This window comes from Zonotrichia albicollis, chromosome 4 (genome assembly GCF_047830755.1).
Source record: "Zonotrichia albicollis isolate bZonAlb1 chromosome 4, bZonAlb1.hap1, whole genome shotgun sequence".
Lineage (NCBI taxonomy): Eukaryota > Metazoa > Chordata > Aves > Passeriformes > Passerellidae > Zonotrichia > Zonotrichia albicollis.
In genome coordinates, this window is record NC_133822.1 from 47,968,081 (window position 1) to 47,993,845 (window position 25,765).

Consider the following 25,765-nt stretch of genomic DNA (forward strand, 5'->3'; position numbering starts at 1 on the left):
TAATAGATGGAAGGTGACAATTCTGCCCATTTTCAGGTATTAAATTTGTCAGAAGTTAGTCTGACAGCCTCAGCAGAAGCTCTGAGTGGGATTCAACCCACCTGACCAAAAATCTCCAATGAAGATATCTGAATCCAGGTGACTCATCTTAGGTTCCTTTTATGATGAGGGAAAATGAAAATACAGTGATTCATCTGACATATTTCAGACACCAGCTTCATGCTGTAATCAGTCACATCATGCAACTGCTTATGTACCTTCATTGATTATGAAGGGAGTTTAGGTGACATACCCAGATATAGAAATGTACAAGGAATCTTACCTGAAGTTTCTTGATTCAGGTTTGAAGATTTTTTCTTGTAGAGCACTCAGCAATTATAGAGCCAGCTGGGGTTGAGGGAACATATCAGAACAAAACAAAACAAAACAAAAAAAAAAAAAAAAAAAAAAACAGAAACAAAAACAAAAACAAAAAGAGGGATTTAAGCCAGAATGTCTTCTTTATCCTAATCACTGGGTACTCCATATGGTCCTTCAGGGTGCCATATTGTGGGATGACATGCCCATGCATCCATCAGATCTCTAAGTGTTATGTTCTGGTCCAGCAGTCTCTGACACAGATGGTTTAGGAGGATTCCAGTTCCAGCTTAGATCATTACTCCAGCCCTAAAATTCCTATTGATGAGCTGGAACGTCTCAGTAAAAAATCTGGCCAGATTATCACATGGCACCTGCTAGTTTAAAATCTGGGAATCTGTGTAGAAAGGAAAGACATAAACTCATCATACAGTAGAAGTTCTGCTTTGCCACACTGACCTCTCCAAAATCCTCCCCTGTGCATCCTTCTATGCAGCTGCTTATAGCAGGTTTGGAGGGTGGTTGTTACACACATGGATATACCCATGCAGGAGAGGGTGTTAGTGTAGCTTAAACTAGCAGCTGTAGGAGTGAAAAAAAGCCAGAGGCTTTCTTGGCTTTGTCATAGACTTCTCAGGCCTGCCAGAGAAGAGGTGTACTCTGCACTTGCTAGACTGCAGTGAAATATGAGCTGCCATGTCTTCTCTCCTCTTGACAAAAATGATGGAGTTTCCTGGGTCTGCATTTGTCTGCCTGTAGAATTGTTAAAAGCAATCAGCCTTAAAGCATTTTTCTCAGTGTTGTGTGTATAAAATTCTTAAAGATATTTGACAATAAGAAAATTATTAAAAAATACCTTTTTTTTCCAGTTTTTTTCTTCCTAGCTATATTAAAACAGAGCTATGCATGGAGTTGCTATATGTGTAAGATTTAAAAAACCACCAAAACACAATAAATCTGCTTCTGTAATGCTGCTGTACATCAAACTCTATGAAATCACAGAAAGAACGTATAATAACAGCTTTAAAATGAACTATCTGGTAGAGCAGTTCAGCTGTACAGTCTGCTTAGTCTGAATTCCACATCTGTGTGAACATACTTTAACCATTTTAATCGCAATCAATTGCTGACTGAGAGTGTATATGTCCTCATAAATTTGCCAGTCTCTCTCTCACATGAGGAATGTGTGACACTAATGCTTTAAGGTACTTCTTGTAAAAGCTCTACAAGAAGGAGATCTAAATAAGAAACCTCTGCTGATTTAAATGTCACATTCTTGGCACAGGTTAAATACCCATAAAAATTTACAGTCAAGATTAAAAGATGAGACTTCAGATAGTACTCAAGAAAATGACCTTTTGGTACTTAAGTATGAGAACTAGCTTAGAAATGGCATAATAGCAGCTCTAGGAGGACTGGATTTTCTGACTTGATAAATGAAGCTTCTTGTTCTGCATGATCTTTTATTTTTTATCCTCATTTTTATCTCCACTTGACACTGTTCAAGACAAATTGAAGTGAAAAAAAGCCAGCATATTTTTTAAATACTTTGGAATATCACATAAACAAGGGGAATGAAGATGGAACAGACATATTTCTGTTATATTGTGAGCCATACCAGTAAAATTTAGGCAAGTGCAAGGGTTCTTTATTGGACTGTGAGAATCTGCAGACTCTCAGCAATTAAAACCCTGGAACTAGAATTTACAGACCATCTTCTCAACAACACTGCACAGCAAGTACATAGTGGTATACAAAGACAAAAGGGATGAGTAAAGTAGTTTTTCATTTTGCTGAATCTGGGTGGGTAGGAAAGTGCATTAAGTACAAAGAAATGAAAATCTAACTTCTTTTCCTTTGAATCTCTCAGAAAAAACTTTGATGGGCAGTTAATAAACTATTGCATTTAAGAATTAAACATACATAAATATTTCTAACATTAGAAAACCTATTGATTTTAACATACTAAGGTGAGCTTATCTCTATTTTTAACAGAAATGCAGTTTTTAAAGATATTTTCCTCATTATCTTCAGCACTAAAATTTTATAAGCAAAAAATGCATCTGTTGTTCATTGATCTGATGATCAACAGAAACACTAATTATCACCATGTATTAAAGCTATAATGTAGGAAACTGGGATTATAAAATTTTATGCAATCAGGTTATAGCTACTTACTGGCTCATTTATAATTGTGTATCTTTCACAGATGTCTAGAATTTGAACAGAAGAAAAAATAGTTTAATTTTTTCCTGAGGCAAAAAATCTAGAAAAGTAACAATATTCTTACTAAATTGTTCCAGCTTTTAAATAAATATTGGAAATTTTTACTTTTTATTTTGTTTTTATTTTTACTATTTTTGACTTTTATTATTTTTATTTTGTTATGGCATCTCTTTATGAAATTGTTTTTTTAAAAATATTAAAACCAGCTATTCTGGTTATAATCGGATTAAAACATCACTCCAGATTCTAGTTCTTAAAAGCAGCAGCTTCTGTTTTTGGTATTCTGGGGGAAAAAGGAGGTCTGAGGGAGGATCACTGCTGACTGACAGTAGTTCCTCACTACTGCAGGTAGCATGGATGTGGACTGAGAGTACAGGTGGTCCTAGGGAGCCTTGGGAGCTAACAGAGACTTCTGCAGCTTCCTCCTCCAGCCAGGCTGTGGTGTGAGCAGCAGACTGCGCGCCAGTACAGAATGCTGCAGTCACAGGATGTGTGGTTCCAGCATACAAGCCATATTTCATCTGCTTAAGTGCCATATGCAACTCCATAGTCACAAATTGGCTATTTTGCCTTAGACACAGAAGTCAACCGTAACTAAACACACACAGTTTCCAAGAGTAAAATTTAGCCCAAAGCAACTACCCAAAAAGTATTTGAATCTCTTTGATCCAAGTCTGAATGACATTTTGACATTGTAGTGGTATGAAGCACCACACCTTCAAAGACCTTCATCCATTATATAAGTAAATCAACCACCAGTCTTGTAGGCAGTGGTTTTTACATCAGTGCAGTGCCTGAAGAACTACCTCTCTGTGTATAAATAGCATGGCAGTGTGTTCATTAGACTGAATATTCTTCTTAACTGTAGCAAGCCAAACCATCACTCCAGGTCATACATCCTTTTGTATGAAGTGAAATCAATTTGTTTCTCTTTCTGAATAAAGGTTATCATGATAGTTTATACTCTGGGCAATAGGACAGAAATTGTGTCCTTTCCAACAGCTTTCCTGGAGTTCATTCAAGAGGCTGGCAATAAATACTTGGTACTTTATTTTCACTTCCAAAAATACTATGTCAAATATGTTCAGCCATGAAAAGAAGCGGCTTTGGGGTGACCTAATTGCAGCCTTCCAGTACCTGAAAGAAATTATCTGAGCAGGTAGTGACAGGACAAGGAAGAACGAATTCAAATTGAAAGACAGTAGGTTTAGATTAGATATTAGGAAAAATTCTTTAAGTGTGGTAAAGGTACTGGAACAGGTTGTCCAGGGAAGTGGTGCATGCCCCAGCTCTGAAGGTGTTTACAGTCAAGCTAGATGGGTCTTTGAGCAGACTGGTCAAGTGGAAGGCATCTCTGCCCAAGGCAGAGAAGGTGGAACTGCATCTAAATCTTCTAGGTCCCCTTCTAACCCAAAGCACTCTATGATTCTATGAGTATCTTGACTCTGGATTTTAGTGATAGTAATAAGCATAATGCTTCAGTATTCCTCAGTAATTTTTTTTTTTTTGAGAGGAAAAGTGTTATGTTTGCCACAGTTATTAGTTATTCATTAAATATTCATTGAGAACTATAAAATATAGGGAAGAAAGGAAAAGGAAATTTTGAGACTTAGACATGTTTCTAATGCTGATGATGCGTTATTGATACCTTATCAGTGTTGATAAATTATTCCATGAGTTGGTTGCTCATATAAAAATTATAATTTTTATAATGCAATGGCAGAACGAAAAAGTTTTAAAGCGTTTGTTAACCAAGAAAGCTGTAATGAACTTCACATGAGCAGGCATGATGAGTGACTCTTTTCACTGTATAGTCAGTGAGAAGATATAGGGATAATAAAGGAATAATTAATTTCATCCTAAGCTGAACACCTAAAACAGTCCAGATAAAATGTTTTCTAAATGTGCTCACTTCTCACTTCAATGGAGATTGCCTACAGTTGAGAATTTGATGATTAATTCTGGTTTAGTGTCTGCTGTGTAGGTGGTCAAAGATACATAATTCTGATGCCTTTGACTTGACTCTGTAAAGCAGCAGGTTACAGCAGGCATGGATAAGCCAGGCTCATGTTTTTATTAGAACAGGCTACTGACTCCACTTCAGAAGGAGAGTTGTGAGTCTGCAGACGGAAGGGGGCTTGCTAAACGTTGATATACAGAAAAGCTAATGGGGTTACTAAAGCTTAATTTTACTTGTCTTTTCTTTACTGGTTTTCCTACTCCCCATCCATAAGATTCCATAGCACAATATGATGATATGTTCACTAGCTTCTTGGGGTTTTTTGTTTTGACTAAGAAGTTTTATTTTGTAAGAAAATCTACTTGCTAATCTGAATGGGTAGCATTTTAAATATGTATTTAATTGCTTAAAACCCTTAATAACTTAGGTCACTGTACTGTCTACTGAGAGAATGAAGACAATGGAACAACTGCAAGTAGTCACTTGGAGGACAAAGGGCTTGCAGAATTAGACCTAGCTTTCAGGGAATAATTAAATTTATCTTTTGTCTTGAGCTCAATATAAAAATATTGTTCTCTTAACTTATTTCACTTATCATCAAGAAGCAAAATGTTGCTTCCTGACACCAGGCTGCATAGAGATGCCAAATAAATGTAATAATTATATTATTACAATGAGCAATGCTGAAAGGGTGAGTCTTTTTCACTGGGGTAGGCCAGTACGCTGAAAGAGGAATGATGGTGCTGCACCATGGATGCAAGTGAGTGTGTTTTGGGACACAGAATACCAAGGAGAAAAAGACCTGCGTTCAATAGACCCCACTGACTCCTGTTGCTGAACCAACACCAAAAGGAAGAGAAGATTTATTTCTTTTTATGACAAATCACTTGTTTCCCTTTCTCCTAATACTAGATATTCAATATCAGGCTGCAGCTCAGTTCCTTCTGGTAGTCTCTCCCGCTCAAGGAAAGCTCAGAATCAAGGCAGGATGGGGCTGAAGGAAGCTAAATAAATTAAACAGGAATGAATTAAATAGCTCCTTTTTATGTCAAAAGTTGGAAAAATTCCTTGGCATTTAGAAAAATTCACTGCTAGCCAAGGTTAGCACTCAAAACTGTATTACCACAGTCTTAGCAATGGGTCAAAAATGAGAGGGAATTCCCTATCTATTACAGAACGTAGATGCTTTCCCAAGCTGTTTATGCTTGGGTTTGTTTCCTCAGTAAATGAAGGACAGGATTGCTAATTTGCCATCCTCTTGTCCTGCTGTGTACAGATACTTCTCTCATGATTAGTTACAGCCCCACTAAAAAGAGGTTGCTCTGTCAGGTGGAAAGCCAAAACACATCTCACAAGCAGACAACAGGGAGAAAGCATTACACCAAAAGAGACACTTGAAAGCCATACTCTGCATATAATAAATGAAACACAGGCCCTGTGAAATGTAAAGGGGAAAAAATCAAAATATTCCAGAGCAGAGCAGGCTCCAAGTGGTTTGAACTTTATGCATATTCTTTTAATCAAGACACACTGGGATATTATGCACAGAATACTTGATGGATCACTAATACTCATGGGTGCTGTAAGGCTAAATTCTTCACTAACCCCCTCATAAACAATATTCACATTGAATAGTACTGTGAAAGCCAAAAGCTGGGTCACCTAACACAATCTTTTGAAGATTTAATGAGAAATTTTCATATATGTCTTGAGGGACATAACAGTGTATCTGAAGAAGAAAAACCCAGGTAAGAAAAATTTGACACCTGGTCAAATTTTGTGTAACAGGAACTGTTTTAGAGATTTGACTCATGCTCCAAGTGATCATTTATACAGTGAGAATTATTGCTCTGTCAGACTTTCACAAAACAACTCACCCTCCTTTGAAAAACTGCATTCTTTAGAAGGGCACAGCATATATAACACCCTGAGCTCAGTTCCTGTGGTAATGTATGAAATTCTATAGATCAAGAACAAAGTTTAAGGGCCAGCACTCTACTGTTTGTTTAAAATTAAGACTCTCAGATGAGCCGTGTATGCAATAGGAGATTAAATACAATATTTTCAGTTATCACAAGACTTCACTTCTTTTTTTCTCTTCAAATAGAGTAAACAGCACATATAGAATATTTTGCAATCTATCAATCCTCTAAGAAAAGATCCATCCAGTTATCAAGAGAGAACCTTTAAAAGTGTTCCTTAATTTTCTTGTCCACAAACTAGAGTACTCTCTTGAAATTTACTGATGCTGTAAGCTCAAGAGCCATCATTGAGACAAAGGAGAATTCAGCTGTAATACAAGATGTTACTCGCGACAGGGACAGTATTGTCCTGAAATCCAGCAGTGCAAAGCCTTGGTCTTATGGGACAAACAAAGATTCCTGCTTCAGAGTCAGCGTTCTTCAGCAGAAAAATAACCCAAAACACTGAAAATTTAGGGATTCAATTTTACCAAAGGAAATTATGGGCTATGTTACAAATTAATTTAAAAATAAATCTCAAAGCAGCAGAAAAAAGTAGGCAAATCTGTGATTTTTTATTGGGCTATTCTGAGCTCTACCTGAAATCCTTAGAGTGACTTTTTTTCCTTCTTCATTTTTCACTTTTTATACTGGACCTTTCTATTCATACCACCTTAAAATGTATTCTACCCAGAGGATTCAACAGCCCAAGATAAGAACCAATAAACTCACTTTCAGTTCAGTGATATGGGTAGAAAAAATATTTTCCCTTCATATCTAAGGCATGCCTATAAAATATCAGTACCCAGTATTTTGGACAGATGGAAAAATACTTATTATAGGAAAATTAATTTTAAATTATATTTATTTTAAACAAAGTATTTTTTCTATAAACTAGAGTTGTAAAATGTTCTGATATTAGAGAAATAATAAGCATGGATTATGGAGAACATTGTGTGAGTTAGCCTAGAATATTGATCATGTGGCCAATGTACGTATTTTATGGTCTGCAGACTCATTAAACCTGCTTGAGGGCTGCTAGGTACAAAAATATCACTCCTGCCTCAGGAAGTGCCCCCACACTGGCTGGAAGGAGGACGCACAGAGCAGTTCCTGCTGTGTGCGTGCTCTGTTTTGTTACTCCTCCCCAGACATTTGTTATGGGCTCTTCTCAGACAATGGCCTTGAAGGTTCAGGGGTGCTTTGATCTGAGCAAAAAGAGACCCCTCTCTCACAGGGAACATTTCTCACTCCAGGCTCTGTCAAGCACACAGAAGAGTGCTACACTGAACTTTTCTGCTATCTGCTGGGCCTGAGAAGATAAAAACACCACAACTGACCACTGGCTTAGTGGTGGTGTCTGAGTAGTTGCAGCCAAAAAGTTTTATGAGTAAAGGACTGCATTTACAAAAGACGTGATCTAGATAACTCCAAGAAAAGACAGATTTTATCTGGCTACCATGAGGTTCTACAACTGAAATTCTGAGAAAGAAATATAAATACTGTTTTCCTGTTAAAAATAAAATTTCCTTAAGCAATTTCCTGAACTTTAAGTACCTTCAGTAAGAAATACAAATTTTAAAAAAGGTATTTTTCACCAAGCAGATCAATTACATATTTACTTATCAAATTAGATAGTCAAGAGACCTTTTTAATGATACTGTCACAGGAATTTGTCATATTCATTATCATGCAGTTATTCAGTCACAGATTAGTGGCTGTAAAAGTGTCCATTCAGTCTGTGTTGATATTCACACATATTTGTTATGAAGCCAGATTTGAGCAAAGAGCCAACCAGAATAATTGAGATATTGCAGGAAAGAAAAAAATTCAATATACTACTCCTGTGAGAGTTTCTGTGATATGAAAAGAGCAATCCCATTCATGTTGTGCCATTGGCCATGACTGACAGCAGATTTCTTGAAGTACATTTTCCAATATCTGATAGACTTAGAAAGTACAATAGGAAGAGCATTGTCCGCAGGGTAAGGGAGTGGGTCCTGTACTTCTGCTCAGCCTTAGGAGGCCACATCTAGAGTGTTGTGTCCAGTTCTGGGCTTTTCAGTACAGGAAAGACATGGGCTTCCAGGAGTGGGTCCAGCAAAAGACAACAGAGATGTTTAGGGGACTGGAGCATCTCTCTAAAGAGGAAAGATTGAGGGACCTGAGCTTATTCAGCCTCAGACGAGATGGCTGAGAGACAACCTCATCAATGTCTGCCAGTATCTGAAGGCAGGGTGTCAAGAGGAGGTTTCCAAGCTCCTCTCAGTGGTGCCCAGCCATGGGACAAGAGGCAATGGGCAGAAACTGATGCACAGGAAGTTCCATCTGAATATGAGGAAGACGATCTTTACTGTGTGAGTGGCTGAGGACTGGAACAGGTTGCCCAGAGAGATTGTGGACTCTCCCTCACTGCAGATTTTCAGAAACTGAATGCAATCCTATGCCACGTGTCACATTGCAGCTGATCTGAATCTGCCCCCCAAACTCAACCAGCCTAGAAGAAAACCAGTCCTTGGATGAGGAGGGGATAGGTCGGATTCAAACCCAAACAAAGACCTCAGCCAGCCCTGTTCAGGCTTACATACAGGTACACCACTGGCCAGAGATCTGGGCAGAGGGAAATTCCATCCAATCAGCTGTCAGGGATGGGGAAATCCAAACCGCCCCAGATAAAGAGAGACTGAACAATGACACACATCCATGGATGTCTCACAATCAAGAGGACTCCGGCTGTGATTTCTGTCTCCCTCCTACGACCGCACGTAACAGCCATGTGCTCTGCTTGAGCAGGGAGGTTTGACCAGCTGACCCACAGTGATCCTTTCAAACCTGTCCCATTCTGTGATTCTCTTCATCATGATTCTGAATAAAGCACCAAAATACAATTTAGGACTGGATCTTGAATCAAAACTGTGCCTTTCTTTCACCGTTGAAGGCTCTTTTGAAGTTCTTTTTTGCCTTGCCAACATACACCAATCCCCTGGACACCCATACTTGTTCATTCCAAAGGGTGACTTTTAATTGCATCCCATTCTTTTCTGAAACCTCTTGCATATTTCCAGTTTTAGACCAGAAGTAAAGAGGTCATTCACACATTCTTTGTCATATTTGGAATACTGACTCCTACAGTTTTTGCTCTAGAAGCACTCTCAGAAAATTTTGGGCAGTTGTACTGAATTGATTATCTGTACTTCAGTCTTAGCATGCCTTAGCTTCCTTTCACAAGGCCACTCTACTTCAATAGATTTCTAATTATTATTTTTAAATTTATGTGTTTGTCTGAATAACTGTAGATGAATCATTATAGAAATCTAATTTACATCATGAGCTATTTTTAGTATAGTCAGGATTAAAAGAGCAAAAAATCACAACGCCTAATTTTCACATTAAAAATTGCTGTAAGTCTTGAAAATGACATAGCGTAGTAATGATTACAAGAAAAATTATAAATTAAAATTATTTTATTCACCTTATAGGTCTTAATTGTGAAGCTCCGTCTCTTCTGTAGTGAAGAAATAATGCTATAGTTCTACATGATTGTTTATTAGTACAGTACCTGATCCAAATTGATTTCACGTAATCATAGCAGGGTAAAAATGAAAATGCATGTTTTACAATGAGCCATGCACACACATACACATGCATACTTAACATTAATAGCAAAAGATAATTAATATTTCTAATTGCTAGCATAAGAATGCAAGTAGCCTGAAATTCTTTTTGCCCGTAAGTGAGCTGTCATGCCATTATGCAGTACAATATATTATCATCATCAAATAATTTCCTGTTCTGTTAAATAATTACAAAGCACAGAATGCTTTGCAACAATTCTTGTCAGTTGATGGGTTGTTTTTTGACATGATCCAGCTGTGTGTTAAACAAATGCAAACCTGTTAGTAGCAAGACTTCCCAATCAAGCAGTATCCATCAATTACAGTAGCAGTTGTTTTTAACTGAAGGTGTTTCCTGAATATCAAACATTAGCAGGGAAAGGGATAGAGAGGACTCCTGTGCATACTGCACAGGAATCACTGTCCATCACAGTAATTCATTTCCCAGTGATTCCATATAAAACTGATCTGGCAGTTGTCACAAATTATTTGCATGTGTTGCAACATGGTCTTTGGCTAAGTCATTATTTGGAAATTTTTTTTTGTAAAAAAAATATGTTTCCTTAAAGAGATTCTATTTTCTTGCTTATCTTCTTCCTCATATGCGCTGAAAATACACAGGTCACCATGGGTTACTGTGATGCGAGAAAATGAGAGAAAACTGTTCTTGGTTTCAAATGTTTGGGATAAACCACTATCTTGGTTTTAACTTATCATTGTTTGTGAATTCCTTTGTCCAAAAGTGTGAGAGTGGTAAATGAAAGCCATTTTTAGAGATTGCAAGTCCTCAGTTTTTGCTTTCCAGCTAGGTGTCAATGATAGGAACTTATAAATGCTGAGAAACTCAAAACATGCCAAGACAGATGGGCTTTAGCTCTTAGCTCAGAACAGAATAGCTAATGAGTCTTCTGTTCATACATCTAAGCCCCTGTGTTACAGCAGCTCAGACACATAAAATTCCTTCTAATCTCAGGTAGTATCATGGTTCTGTATGCCACTTGCTGTGACCTTTTGGAGTTTGTTTAGGCTGCTATATCTCCTTAACTGCACAAATAAGGCAGAACAATGGGGGCACGCTCTGGATTTAGCTCTTCATTGACCCATGTCTTTATTTTCCATGTACTCGTTGTTTAATTTTCAAGCTTCAGAAAATTTGGACTAAAAAACTGAAGCAGAATAAAATGTCCAAAGTACAAATTTACTTTAAAGTGCAAGTTGAATAGAAAGTTTGCAGGAAGGCTTTATTTTTTCTGTTTAATAGGCATACAATGTAGCAGTGTTAGTTTAGACATTTATTTCCTGAGGAAAAATATCCTGGGAGGAGGAAGGATTTACATGAAGGTGCTGATATGTGTGTACATTTGAACATACAAGCAACTGTAGTGGATTTAATAGAGTGCACAACAGACACTCTTCCCTACAGATGTATTTGCAGAATTTCAAAGCTGTGAAAGGAGTTCAGTTTTAAACAATGTTTCTGAGGGGCTGTTATCTTGCCTCTTAAAAAAAAATCACTCTAGCATGAAAGTTGGTATATATAAAGTTCTAGCCTGGGACCAATTTTTTAGTCAAAGTAATACACCTTCATTTTTTAAAATTAAATTGTACAGGCTGTTAACCTATAATCCTAAGTATAGTTATGACATTTTCTCTACATGTATCAAAGGAGTGTTTAATTACACATGGAAAATGTCGAGCTAGTTAGGATAATGCACCTTTCTGGCTTTTAAAAGGCTAGGAAAGAGATTGTAACCAATCAAGTACTAGAGAAAATTGGTTGTTTAACTGAGAGCCAAGTTCATTATTAAGTCCTAAATCCAAAATGTCTCTTTGTTCCAAAGCCTGATTCTGAGTTCACACTCTGATAAGATGTGTCTCCTTTCCTACACAGAATCCAGTAGATGTGGCCAGAAATATTATCAAAAGTACCAGCTGACTAAAACAAATGATGAATGAGGGACTCAAAATTATTTATAGCAGTCTTGGATTTGCATTGCAGAAATAATGAATCTGATGGAATAAACATACATAATATTAAGTTTTAGTCGAAGGTACCTCTATGACTTGGACTACTTTTCTTCCTTTCGTCCTATTTAGAATTCTCAAGCTTCAGATGCCCTAACCTATTTCACTAACAATGCTACAAAGTCTCAGTTGCATTCAAGTATTTATTTTACTAGAAACAAAGCTAGATGCTCTTTTCCCTCACAGCACCACTGGGATACAGCATACCTTTAGTCTTCTTCAAAGGATCAGGAACTCTGAGACATGTTTGAAAAAAAAATGATCTAAAGTTCATGCATTTGAAAATCAATTGATTTATGCTTCATCTCATGTTATTTAGTGTAAATTATCTGGTAGAAGAAGAGTAACTTAGATTACCTCAGAGGAAAGACCAAGCATGTATTATGTATCAGGAACCTTGATTGTGCCTCTATTAGAAGACAGTTGAAAGAAAATATTAATATCCAATACTATGCACAGGCTGCAGAATGCATTGAATTATTACAATTCACCAATGATAGACACTGTGAAAAGCTCCAAATGAGATTTAAAATTACTTTTCTGAATTAGAAAGCCATCAACTTGAATTTTTAGATATGTGCAAACCATTACTGAATGATTCATTAAAGCACAAAGCATAAAAAGCAGCGCAATCTTAGCCACCCCATATTAATGTCTATGAAAAAGGAATGGCTTTGTTGTTCCTCCACAGTTCCTGGCAGAGCCCTCACTGGAGTTGTTAGGAATAAAGGACACTGAGGAACAAGCCTCAGCTTCCTCATGCATTTCCTGAATTCTTTTCTTATTATTGGCTAAAAGTATAGATTTTAGCTGAGATGTAACCTGCAAACTCATTGACATCAGAGGAAATAGCTAACAAGGAAAAAGCAGGTCTGCTCTGATGCCACCAGACTGCTGCAACTATTTAGATTGCTGTCCTACATATGGATGCTTGAGGAAAATATTGTGTTTCAGTGTAAGCATCTCAGAAGGCTACTGCCCTTACTCTCAAGAGTCTGGAGAGAAACAGAACCTCATAACAACTCTGTTAGCTTCTCAGAAATGTGGCTTATACTTGTCTTTGCCATTTCCATCACACAGAGCCATTCTGCAGGAAGGAAGTGTTGTTCCAAGCCCTATTGAGTTGCAGAAGAGATGTCCCGGAGAATATGCAGGTTTAGCTCCACAGCTAGGAGAATTTATGAATTATTCCATCTGCAGCACCATAAGGCTGGATAATCTTCTGGCACACATTATCTTACAAACTTGTATCTACATAGTAAAACAGAATATCTATCCTTAGGGATGAATTCCATATTTAGAGATTATTTTTTTCTGCTTTTACTCAGTAGATTTTTCTTTCAAGTTTGGCTTCACCAAAATCCAAGTAGCTGATTACATTAGAAAGCCTCACAGTAAATACATTTTAAGTATGGATATTTGTCTTGCCATAAAATCATAGCTGACCTATTCAAGGTATGTAACACTAACAGTCTGGACATGCTAGTCATTGTTTCGTGCCTCTTCTTCCAAACACACAGAATTACAGAATGGGTCAGATTGGAAGGAATCACAGTAGGTCAACTGGTCAAACCTCTCTGCTGAAGCAGGGTGATACCAGAGCACATGGCACAGGATTGCATCCAGTTCCTGAATATCTCCAGTGACGGAGACTCCACAACCCCTCTGGGCAATCTCTTCCAGTGCTCAGTCACTCACACAGTAAAGAAGTTCTTCCTCATATTCAGGTGGAACTTCCTGTGCATCAGTTTCTGCCCATTGCCTCTTGTCCCATTGCTTGGCACCACTGAGAAGAGCCTGGAAACCTCCTCTTGACACCCTGCCTTCAGATACTGATAAACATTGATGAGGTCTCCTCCCAGCCATCTCTTCTTGAGGCTGAACAAGCCTGGCTCCATCAGTCTTCCCTCTTAAGAGAGATGCTCCAGTCCCCTAATCATCTTTGTCACCCTTCATGGGACCAGTTCCAGGAGTTCTATATCTCTCTGTCCAGGACTGGACACAACACTCCACCTTCATCCAAGTAATTAATGAGTGTCTTTATTCTGATTTATAAATCTGTATTATCAGCTTGAGCTGCCTTTTTTTTTTTTTTTCCTCCATTTCTAATTTTAATTTCAGATACAGATAAATCTCTTTTGTAGGCTGGAAGATTTCTTCCCAGCACTCCCAGGGAATTCATCATGGCACCAAGTCAAGAAGAGCTTGGACAACTCTCAGACACATGGTCTGATTCTTGGGGTGATCTTGTGCAAAGCCAGGAGTTGAACTTTGATAATCCTTGTGGGTCAGCTGAGGCGAGTCTATGATTCTATACCTAAATTCTCTGACAGTATAAGGCTTGTGCCTTCAAAGTATAGCCCTTATTTCTGTTACAATTTCTTTTACCTTTTATTCCTAGATAATTTTCTGAAGTCTACTTCGGACAGTCTTTAGTAGTTATGAGTTATACCTCAATTTTGGTACCTTAATTGGTTCAGCAGCATTTTGGGTCTGTGGTGCACTAAGACAGTTGACTGTCAATTTCAGCTATCACTACAACAAATATGTGGGAAACCGAAGTTGTTTCTTCCAGACAACTACAGTCACCATTCTACTGGTTGTCCTGTATTCACCTGATTTATTACTCTGTCAATTAGTTTTGTTTATTTGTGTTTCTTTATAAAATGAATTTAGGTACTATGAGCTCCCTATAATTAATTTGCTTACAGAATAACAAAATATCTATGAATTGTCAGGTGTCACGTTGTTTCACCACAATATTTGTAGGAAGGACACAAAAGACAACAAGTGCCAATCAAGTTCCCTTCCCTATATGTTCTAAACAAAACATTTTGAACTTTCATTGCATAAAATTAAAAAAAAAAACACACCTATATTTCAGGAGGTTTTAAAATTAAACTGGATTTCTCTAACGATAGCAAAGTCAGAAAAAAAAAAAAAGTTGTATCCCCACTACTGGACTGAAGTGAGAAGATATCTGGTACAATTAAAAAGTAAAGAATTCAAGAGAGCTGGATAACAACAAAACCAGAAGACTGGGGACCTTGCAAACATATGACTTTCTTGTAATTCCATAGGTGTCTTATAAATTTACCTTTATATTTGGATATCTATTACTTCCCCATGCTGACTCCCTCCATTCATATTAAAATTTCCTTTTTTTTTATCCTGACATTGTTGTGAAAGTAGAGGTCCTATCCTTGAAAATAATAAGCCAATGTTTGTGTGTTTTGTAGTATGTTAGACACATTAGACATTTTCTTCTTGGGAAAGATTAGAATGCTTTCTGAAATTTTTGTACACCAGTGTCAAAACCAACAAATAAGTGATGTGTTTTTTTAAGATTCCACAATTCCTCTCTGAGATTCTGTTGACAGCATTGGTAAAGTTCTTTTTGGTTTATTTGTTTGTTGGTTTTGGTTTTGTGGCTTTTGTTCGTTGTTTTTGCCTTTTTTTTTTTTTTAATGCTGGCTGGTTAGGTTTGAAAAGTTTAATTAAATAAGATTTAGACAGGTCTAAAGCAGATGATATAGTCTGATGATTGGATTTCTGGCAGGTCCACACAGACTGGCAACTGGGAACCATCATGAGAGTCCAGCCCTAGGGAAGAGGTGCAGGCTGAATTGGAAGCCTGTAAGTTCAACACAGCTACTCAGAGAAACATCTTCACCAATGCTGGATCTGTTTCATGAACCTGCTGCAGAAACTAGTCAATATTACCTTGTCTGGATATTTGTAGCAAATACAGAGGCTGAATTTAGAATATTTTTTCTTCTGGGAACAATGGGGTTTAGGCTAACTTCAATGCTGACAAAGCTTCCTGAGCTGTGGCACCACCTGGAAAGAAGCCAGTGTTAAATGGAACTGGAGGAGCTGGAGATGAAATCACATTGACAGACAGTTTTTCTCTCTTTCAGACTACTGAGAAATAGTGATGCTTGATCTGATAAGAAAGCAGGAATATTGTCATGGATGTCCAGGATCTGCTGCTAAAAAACACAAAATCTTTGGCTTGTGATAAGAAGGAAGACAACTCCTAGAAATTAAAATATTAAGAAGACAATTCATATGAACACTATTTAAAAAAATGCAATTGCCACAATCCTCCCCTCTTGTCTTGTCCTTCCTGGCTCTGATAGTTTATCTCTAGCAAAGATAGTGTGTGCTAACCACATAATATCAATGTCATTTTCATCCATCTCATTCCTTTTGGCTTTATCTTATTCTGAGGCAGACTTGCCACCAAGTTTGAATGTACATTGTTCATAATGGAAAGTGCCCTTTTTCATTTTTAATGACATAGTCATTTTTCTGGATATGAGAATAATGGACATGAGAACAATAGTCTGGATGATATTATGTAATGAAAAGATGCATTTCTTCCTACTATGTAGGTTTCTTGCTACAAAGGTATTTCAGGAGCTTTCAAATGCTTTTTTCTCTGCAGTGATGGGCTGATAGCATCATCACAAACAAAACACTATAGATTTGTAAGGAAAATAGTCTGCTAGAAAGATAGGCAGGAAAAAAATCTTGAAAAGGTACGAACAGAATGAATAAACTGCTTACTTTCTTAAGAAAGAAACTAATAATACAGTAGAGCCCTACATTACCTTCAACTTAGCTCTTTTTGGAGCTAAATCAATTTAAAAATGTGATTTAAAAGAATATTTAAAAGAACATATTAGGAGAGAAAATTACATTTACCTGGCACAGAGTTCTCTTGTACTATAGAGAGAGCAAAAGACCTAAAGAGGATTGAAAGACTGCAAAAATATTCCACCTTTGACTTTAAAAAATGAGATTTTCAAACAGAAGTAGGAACAAATCTTAAATAAATGATCCCTGGATTTTTTTTGTTGCTCATTAATAACAAAAATAAGAAACTAGCAATAAAGGGCAGGTATCAATTTTTAAAGAAAAGAACTTAGATCAGAAGCTGTCATTTCAATTGAACAAATTTCTGGAAATTTCAGAAAATTCAGCAGCATAAAGTTTGTCAAGGATCATAAAGAAGAACATTGGACAACATCAGAACATGGACACCCAGAGTCAGAAATTATAATATCGATTTATGAGAAGACTAGTCAAAGTCATCCTGAAACAGTGAGATGAATACACATACAAATATATGTAACTGGGCAGCTTCACTAAAAGATCAGACAATAATGCCATAATATTACTGATCTTTTCTTTGAGCACCTGAATGCATCGTTTTCTGAATGATAGATGATAATCAAGTTCTCTTCATCCTGGTTCATAGCCAACAAGCAAACAAACAAACCAGCAATAGATTCTGGTAGGAAGAACTTACATATTAAATTTATAATTTTAATGAGAATATAATTATTAGATTTGCTTTGCAGCTTGATTGCAATAACTAATTGAAACAACACTTTCAGATTGTGTATAGGTATCCTTCATATGCAATTTTGAACACATAATATATCATTAATTTGACTTTACTGAAAAGGTTTAGATTAATTTGGTAGTGTAATTCTCAGTGAATTTTTGTGATGCAGAGATTTCTGTTTGGATACGATTACCTTTCACTTTAGCTAACTTCAAAGAGCTAGTTTCTCATTGGGGTTCTGAGAATGACTTATGTCTTACAAACAGATTGACCAAAAAAAAAAAAAAAAGGAATAAAAGAAACCAAGAAAACCTGCAGAAAAACCTACTGGATAGTACAGGGAAACCATATGATATGTAAGAATTCATGTCACCTTCTGTTTCATGTTTTCTGCCTGTTAGTAGACTGACAGACATCTATAGCATTCTATTCTATTCTATTCTATTCTATTCTATTCTATTCTATTGCCTTTTCTAATTTCTGGTAGCAGAGACTCATGAAATTAACTTACATTTAATAAGTTTAAATTAAATTAGTTGAATTCTGAAAGCTTGCTTTACTAATCACTAAGACAGAAATTCTTCTCTGAAGTCCCATTTATATCACAGCGAAATATATAACCTTAATATGACATTTAAAAAGAAATTTACATTGCTTTTTTTTATATACCAACACTCTCATGGATATATGCATCATTTCAATTTCATACTCAGAATTTCTTCTCAAGAACTGGAATTAGTGACATTCTCTTGTGGCTGTCACTCATTTTTTTGGCTTGCCATTTATAATGTAAGGATTTATTTTGCAATGCCCTTATTTCATTCTAAACAGATTTGAAAGCACTTCATGTTAAAAGAATATATTTCTGTGTTAATAAACACTACTTCAATTGGCTTTTTAACTAATACATTGTTTTTGCCCCCAGTGTAATACTGAGCAATATCACTCAGGGAATTCAGGGCACTTGTAAGGATGTCTGAATGCTTGGAAGTGCAGCTTGAGTAGCTTCGAAGTTAATTGTAGACAGATTTTACTTCCTAGTACCAACACCTAAAACATCCCTGCACAGAAGTAGCAATGTTTGACGCTTTTAAAGGTCTCTTCCAACCTTGATAATTCTATGATTAATATTTTGGGGAGAGGAACGCAATGAAATTTGACAAACGAATCATCAACTTTCATAGTAGCCAAATGGGGACAATAAGTATTTCTATAGGAATGGGTGAGATGTTATAATATACGGTGTAATGTGAAAATGTATGTATATTCCTACAAAAGCCAGCAGCAAGGTTATGATGCTTTGTAATGCTGACTGAAATGATTGTCCTATTAGGACAGTGGTCCATTGTGGTTATGGCATTAGACAGGACTTTATTTTTGATGAGCAGAATAGTACAATCACATTATAAAGGTGCAATCCAGAGCTGCTTAAATAACTAATTATTAGAAGTCTCAACAAACATTCTTGACATCATAAGGTGTTGATCCATACTTAATGATGCAATAACTTCCTTTATGGAATTCTGCACTTGCTCTCATTTTTTCCCAGTCTTCTATTAGGAACACAACTCTCTTCTGAGACTGATTTTTTTAGAGAATGTGTGCATAAGATTGGTTTGAAATAACTGTGTTATCACACCATAGTTAGAAATCATGGAAAATAAAAATCTTATTAAATCTGGTTTCATTCTATTGCCAATATTGCAAGTGAAGTTCTTTAATCCCATGGTATGAACATATTTGTATTTTGACAAGCAGTGATCCTGAACTAGGAAATTATCTTAAAGATTTACATTGCTATTTCTGGCTTCCCAAGTTTTGCACAAGTTTTAAAATGTTTCCATTAAGTATGTGAGTGGATATGTTTTGCTTTCATTAATTGACTATCGAAAAAGAAGATTGGCTAGAAGAGTAAGTAAGCTTAGCATTCTCATTTTCATGTAAATACTATAGAAGTGATTGACAGATAATTATGGTGTAATATGCATTTGACATCTTTCAAAACTGGAGGTCTCCTTTCCTGAAAGATGGATGATTCCCATAATATCTTCTTGAATCTGATGAAGCACAAACTAGATAAGTGGCCAGTGAAGTGGACAGAAAACTGGCTGAACTGCTGGGCTCAAAAAGCTGACCAGTGGTACAAACACCAGCTCGTGGCCACTTGCCAGTTGTATAGTCCAATATCAACACTGCTTCCAAAAGTTTAAAAACAATACCCTCATTAGTGAAGGACATTGTGAAATTGAAACCTAGACAAAACTGGTAGCAGTGATTGATGCACTGGACAGTTGTGCTGCCATAATAGAATGAGCTGAAATATTGGGTCAATGGGAAATTCATGAAGTTCATTGATGGGAAAAGCAAAGCCCAACACCTAGGGAGGAATAACCACAGGCACCAGCCCAAGTGGAGATACGACCAGTTGGAAATCATCTTTCAAGGAAAGGATCTGGTTGCCCTGGTGGACAAGCTGACCATGAACCAGCAACCTGTACTTGTGGTGAAGAAGGCAAACAGCCTCCTGGGTTGCTTTGGGAAGAGAGTTCCCAGTAAGCTGAGATAGAGGATTCTCCCCCTTTTTTTGGCACTAGCGAGGCCCCATGTGAAGTACTGTGTCCAGTTCTGGTCTCCTTGCTGCAAGAGAGACATTGAATGAGTCAAGAGAAGGACTGCTAAGATGTTATAGGGACTGGAACATCTGTCCTATAAGAAAAGGCTGAGTCATTAGGAACTGTTCAGTCTGAAGAGAAGAAAGAGGAGGATCTCTTTGGTGTGTGTAAGTAACTGATGGGGGGAAGAAAACAGGGCAGAATCAAACTCTTCTCAGTGGCACCCAATATCAGCACAAGAGGAAGTGGATACAAACTGAAATAATCAAAGTTCCATTTAAACATGAGAGGGTTTCTCTCATTCTGAAAACAGGTTACTGAGAGTCTGTGAGATGTCTGTGCTTAGAAATACTGAAACCCCAACTGGAAACAGCTCTAAACAGCCTGCTGTAATTGTCATTCCTTTCATAGAAGGATTGTACTAATCTTCTGAGGTACTACTGATACACTGCAAAATTCAAGGATGAACTAGGGAGGTTTAAAGATTTGAAAATATTTAAAAAATGGTTTTACAGCTGCATCTTCCATACCTATGGTGTACCTTCTCAGACTTCCACAGATATTATGGTCAGTTGGTATTGCATGCATTTCTCACAAACTGTTACAAACAGTGTGGAGGTAATCGTAGTGCAGAACGCGGAACGAGTGAGAGGTGAGAACTACACCACCAAGTATTATGGGAGATGGAAAATTTCCTCTTTGGCACTGCTTGCACCTTCCACCATACCTGTGACCTCACAGTTAACACATGTTAAATACACAGTCTGTTGCGCTGGTTTCAGTAAATCACTGGTTGCTTAAACTGTGCATCTTTCCCCATGAAATCCAGAGGGAGCATGGTCTTCCAGCTTTTGCTGCTATAAACTGTCACTTCTGATGAGGTAAATCAGCTTACCACCACTGAATTCAACAGATCTTTGTCAATTTTCAGCATCCAAGGATCTGACTGAGGTCCTACTTCTCCTGTTTTATAGAAATGAATTGCAAGAATTAAAAAAAAATAGTCTTGGCAAACTAAATTTACAATACACCAAATTTTCACATTATCAGAAATATATAACATCTAAAAAGATACATATTGAAAAGACAGAGGTAATATTTCTGGACCATCCATGCCTTTTTCTCATATAATGCACAAATGAGTTCAATTTCCAGATCAGACACATTCAGACATAGCAGAAGTCTCTGCTCTCCACTTTTTTCCTGTGACAAACTGTCAGAAGGAAAGCTTACATGACAAAAGCTCAAAAAATGCCAGTCAGAATAGAATAAAAGTGACAGTTTGAAAATTAAACTGGCACTGCCGCTTGCTCAAAGCCAAATGAGTACATTTCACTCATATTGTCAAAATACAGGTTGTAAATCCACTGTTTCTCTTCCATCAGTAAGAAATAATTTCTCTCCACCTTTCTTCCGCTCACGAAATATTCAGTGATCTGTTTTTCTCACCATCCTGATGCAGGTCTGACCTATAATGAAAACTTCAATAAAATAGCCTCCTAAAAAGCACTGTTTTGATTGGCTTTATTTCACATTCTGCCAAAACAAACTAGTACAAAAGTAGTTCCTTATCTCAGAGAGTTAAGAAAGGGATTGTACAGCCAACAGAGCACTCTGTGTGTGTGAATCACAGAATGAGAGGACTTGGAAGGGACTCATCAGGATCATCAACTCCGACCACCAGCCCCGCAGAGCACTATTCCCAAGAGTCACACAATGTGCCTGTGAGCATTGTCCAAATGCTTATTGAACTATGTCAGGCTTGGTGCTGTGACCACTGCCCTGGGGAGCCTGTCCCAGTGTCCATCCACCCTCTGGGTGAAAAATCTTTCCCTAATATCCACCTAAACCTCCCCTGACACAACTTCAGGCCATTCCCTCTGATCCCGTCATTGGTCACCCCAGAGAAAAGATCAGTGTCTGCCCCTCCTCCTTGACTCATGAAGAAGTTGTAGCTGCCATGAGGTCTCGCCTCAGTCTCCTCTTCTCCAGGCTTAAAAGACCAAATGACCTCAGCTTCTCCTCATGAGGCTTGAACTCAAGGCCCTTCCCCATCTTTGTTGCCCTCCTTTGGACGCTCTCTATTAGCTTCATGTCTTTTTGATATTGTGGCACCCAGTAGTGCCCCCAGCACTTGAGGTGGGGCTGCCCCAGTGCAGAGCAGAGCAGGACAATCCCCTCCCTTGCCCGGCTGTGATGCTGGGCCTGATGGACCCCAGGACAGGGCTGGCCTCTCCTGGCTGCCAGGGCACTGCTGGCCCACATTCAACTTGCCAGGACCCCTTTCCAGGGCACAGCTCTCCAGCATCTCATTCCCCAGTCTGTGTTTTCATCCAGGGCTGTCCTGTCCCAGGTACAGAATTCATCTCTTTATCTCATCGAAATTCATGTGGATGGTGATTGCCAGCCCTCTGATTGTTGAGGTCTCTCTGCAGGGCCTTTCTGCCTTCAAAGCAGTCACCAGCTCCTCCCAGTTTTGTATCATATGTGAACTTGTTCAGTATCCCTTCTTGTCCTGTTCCCAAGTCATTTAAGAAGATGTTGAAGAGCACCAGGCCTAAGATGGAGCCCTGCAGAACTCCATCAGTCTGATGTTCCCTCATTCCCTATAACCTGCAGCATGCCAGTTTAAAATACACAAAAATTCTTATGGAAGTTAAATGCTTTGAAAAATGACATGTTGCTGAGAATATCCCAATTAGACAAGATGGCTGAAGCTATCTTTTGGCCCTTTAACAGACATTGGAGCAAGGCGTTGGTAATAAAAATGGACAAATGAAGAAATGAGATCTGTCACTGGATGTCTGAAAAACTAATCACTGGGAAGCTGAGACCTGAGGTGATTGTTTTGATGCTTTTGTCTAACAGAACAATATATAACTGACATTTTTGTTCTTTCCATTTAGAGGATGTTCTTTCAATGCAAGCCTCCTACAATGTGTGCTCCTGCAAAGCCTGCAACATTGGGACAGAAAAAACTTTGCCAATACAATATTATTAAAGATTTTGGGTCTGTCTCTCCATTTACAAGTCTTGTGCTAGAATACCGCATGGGGACATATGTAGCTTGCTAGAATAAAAACACTTCAGTGTTAGGATTTCCCAATTTATCTTCTTTTTCAAGAATTCTAGAATGCATTTATAATCCACCTTTATTTGAATTCTTCCAGAAAATCCTGGACTGGATGCATTAAATTTCTTAAATACTATAAAAAACCCAACAGTATTCTTTTTAAGGGATTATTGCTAGTATTTTCCTTAATCAAATGGTAACAGCCCTTGCAAAAGTGGAAACACAATTCTAAGGGAACATACACACAAGAATAATGTCTCATCCTTTTGTGTTTTAGGATTCTTCTAGGCATCTCTTGATTGAAGAATGTGAGCAATAAACTCAACATTACACTCCATTGGAAATTTTTTGTTTTACATTGCAGAACATCTTGGTGTATTCCCAGTAAGAGAATCAGGTTACCACAGACTGGAAATGAACATGAAGAGTAACAAGTGGGGGGTTTGTACCTTTCTTTTCTTCCTGATAATTAATCTAGTGAAATTTACCTGTGAAAGCTGAACTTTTCAGCTGTCAAAGAATCAGACAAGGAAAGCGTCATGGGATATCTCATTTGGAATGTACAATTTCAAACATTTTTTTCTTGAAATAATAAATTTGAGGATTATTTTTTATTTCCCCTTGACTATTGCTATTGGAGGGCTGATCTCCCTTTCATATTACTGTCTTTCCCCTGCTCTTACAATCCTCAATGTCAATGAGAAGTATTTTTAATTACATTACAGAAGGAACTGGCACTTATGATAATATAGTGGACTGGCTGAATTGAGTCTCTATTCAAGTTACACACAGAAGAATCCTACTGTGAAACCTGCTGTGCCTCTCCCTCCATGCCCACCTCCTCTTTTTTGATAATGGTGTCTATATGCAAAAATCTAAAATTGACTATCTCATCAATTTAGATAGGTCATTTTTTCTCCTCTTTGAATCCTTACAATAGGAAGTCATCTTGGTGAATTGAATCAGTTCTTCAAATCTGTTCTTTCCTGATAATTAGCTTATTTGAATTTTCTTCTGGAATTCTCTTCCATATACCAAGTTCTGTCCGCTTACTATGATGCTGGAATATAATGCTTCTTATGCTACATTTAATGTCTGCTTTTAGGACAGAAATCTTTCATTCTTTGCACAATTAAAGCGAAGATATCATGTCAACTCTGAGTGTGCAGAGAATAAAAAATCCAATCCCTATTTGCTAATTTCAATATTTCTCTTATTGGCATGAAAAATTTTTGGCCGAATCTTGGAGACCTGAGCCCACTCCAAAGGACAGGCTCACGACTTGCAGTGGGAGGAAACAACATAAAACACGATGCTCTTTACACTGCTTTTTCTTGTTTCTTATCTTCACTCACCACCACAGAACCCTCCCACACACCCAGCCCTAGTCTCAGACTAGCCCAAGCTCAGTTGTAGTTACTAGTTTACAATGCATATACTGCAGGGCAAAATTCTCTTAAAAATGGAAGATTTTTACTGTGGTTCAAATATCCATTTTATACATCTGTTTTAAGTATTTATTGTAATTTTTTCATGTGTGTAAGTGTGCATTCTTTGATGCTAATAAACTTTTTGAAACTTACACTTAAAAATAAATCCCTTGTTTTATATTAAATTTATACTGCATTTTTCATATAGCATAAAACATATGGTAACCTTTAAGTACCTAAAATTCCTGTCTGTATGAAATGATAAAACGTATTTTCAGCACAGGATAAATCTTAATATCTGTGTTGCAAACCCCTGGAAAATAGACACTATCACAGAAATGTTTACACAATATAACAGGATTAGTAAGGTACACAAAACAGTTGAATGTTCTAGAAATTTCCTCTTTTGAATTTAAGATAGCTCATCCTACATTAAAGCCAGCATAAAGGGGCACTGCAGGGAATGATGATGGCATGAAACAAGCATTTGTCTTACATTTTATCTTGTAAGTTTAATAAGTTAATACAAATATTTACTAGGATTTGTTGATTGCATAATGAAAATATTTTACCTAGTTGTTTGTTATTCTTTCAATTTAGTTCTACTTATTTATTTAATGATATCAGGAAAAATAGCAATTTTTTAAAACAAACTTAAATAATAAACATTAAAAATAAATGTTCATGTATCATACTTACAAGAATTTTAATGGAATTTTTTCCATAAATATTTGATGGTTGCTCTGGATTCATCATCATTTTATTATTTCAGAGTAGGCAGCATTATTTACTCTCATCTCAGCAGAGTTCTTGTTACAGCTGCATAAACAAAGTTATCCTTTGAGCTCTAGGAGCACAAAAAGCATGGAAGTTTACACCATCTCTTTTAAGGTACAATGCAAAGTTTTCTGTTAGGATTAACTTTTTTTTATTTGCTTTTCCACTAGGATTGGACATCAACCGTGTGGTGTAATCCTTAGCAGTTTTGAGACTCCTAGCAAGCAGAACTACATTACAGGAGGATTTGGGCAACTTTTTCCTGCTGCAGCTTCTGTAATGCACCACAGACAGAGTGCTGTGTGGTTGGTCTTGCAATGAATCTGTCTCTTGAAGCAGAGACCAGATGAAACAAACTTTTACAACCATGTCTT

General features: G+C 37.2%; 1 long non-coding RNA gene across 2 annotated transcripts in view; it reads right to left on the reverse strand.

The window, feature by feature from the left end:
• Positions 1-25,765, reverse strand: part of LOC113460001 (uncharacterized) — a 46,675-nt gene that overhangs the window by 18,458 nt on the left and 2,452 nt on the right. For both annotated transcript variants that reach the window (XR_003381628.2, XR_012580179.1), the window contains exons 3-5: positions 25,314-25,433; positions 21,007-21,074; positions 323-387 (exon numbers count right to left, since the gene is read on the reverse strand). This is a non-coding gene — a long non-coding RNA (uncharacterized LOC113460001). The remainder of the gene's footprint in view (positions 1-322; positions 388-21,006; positions 21,075-25,313; positions 25,434-25,765) is intronic.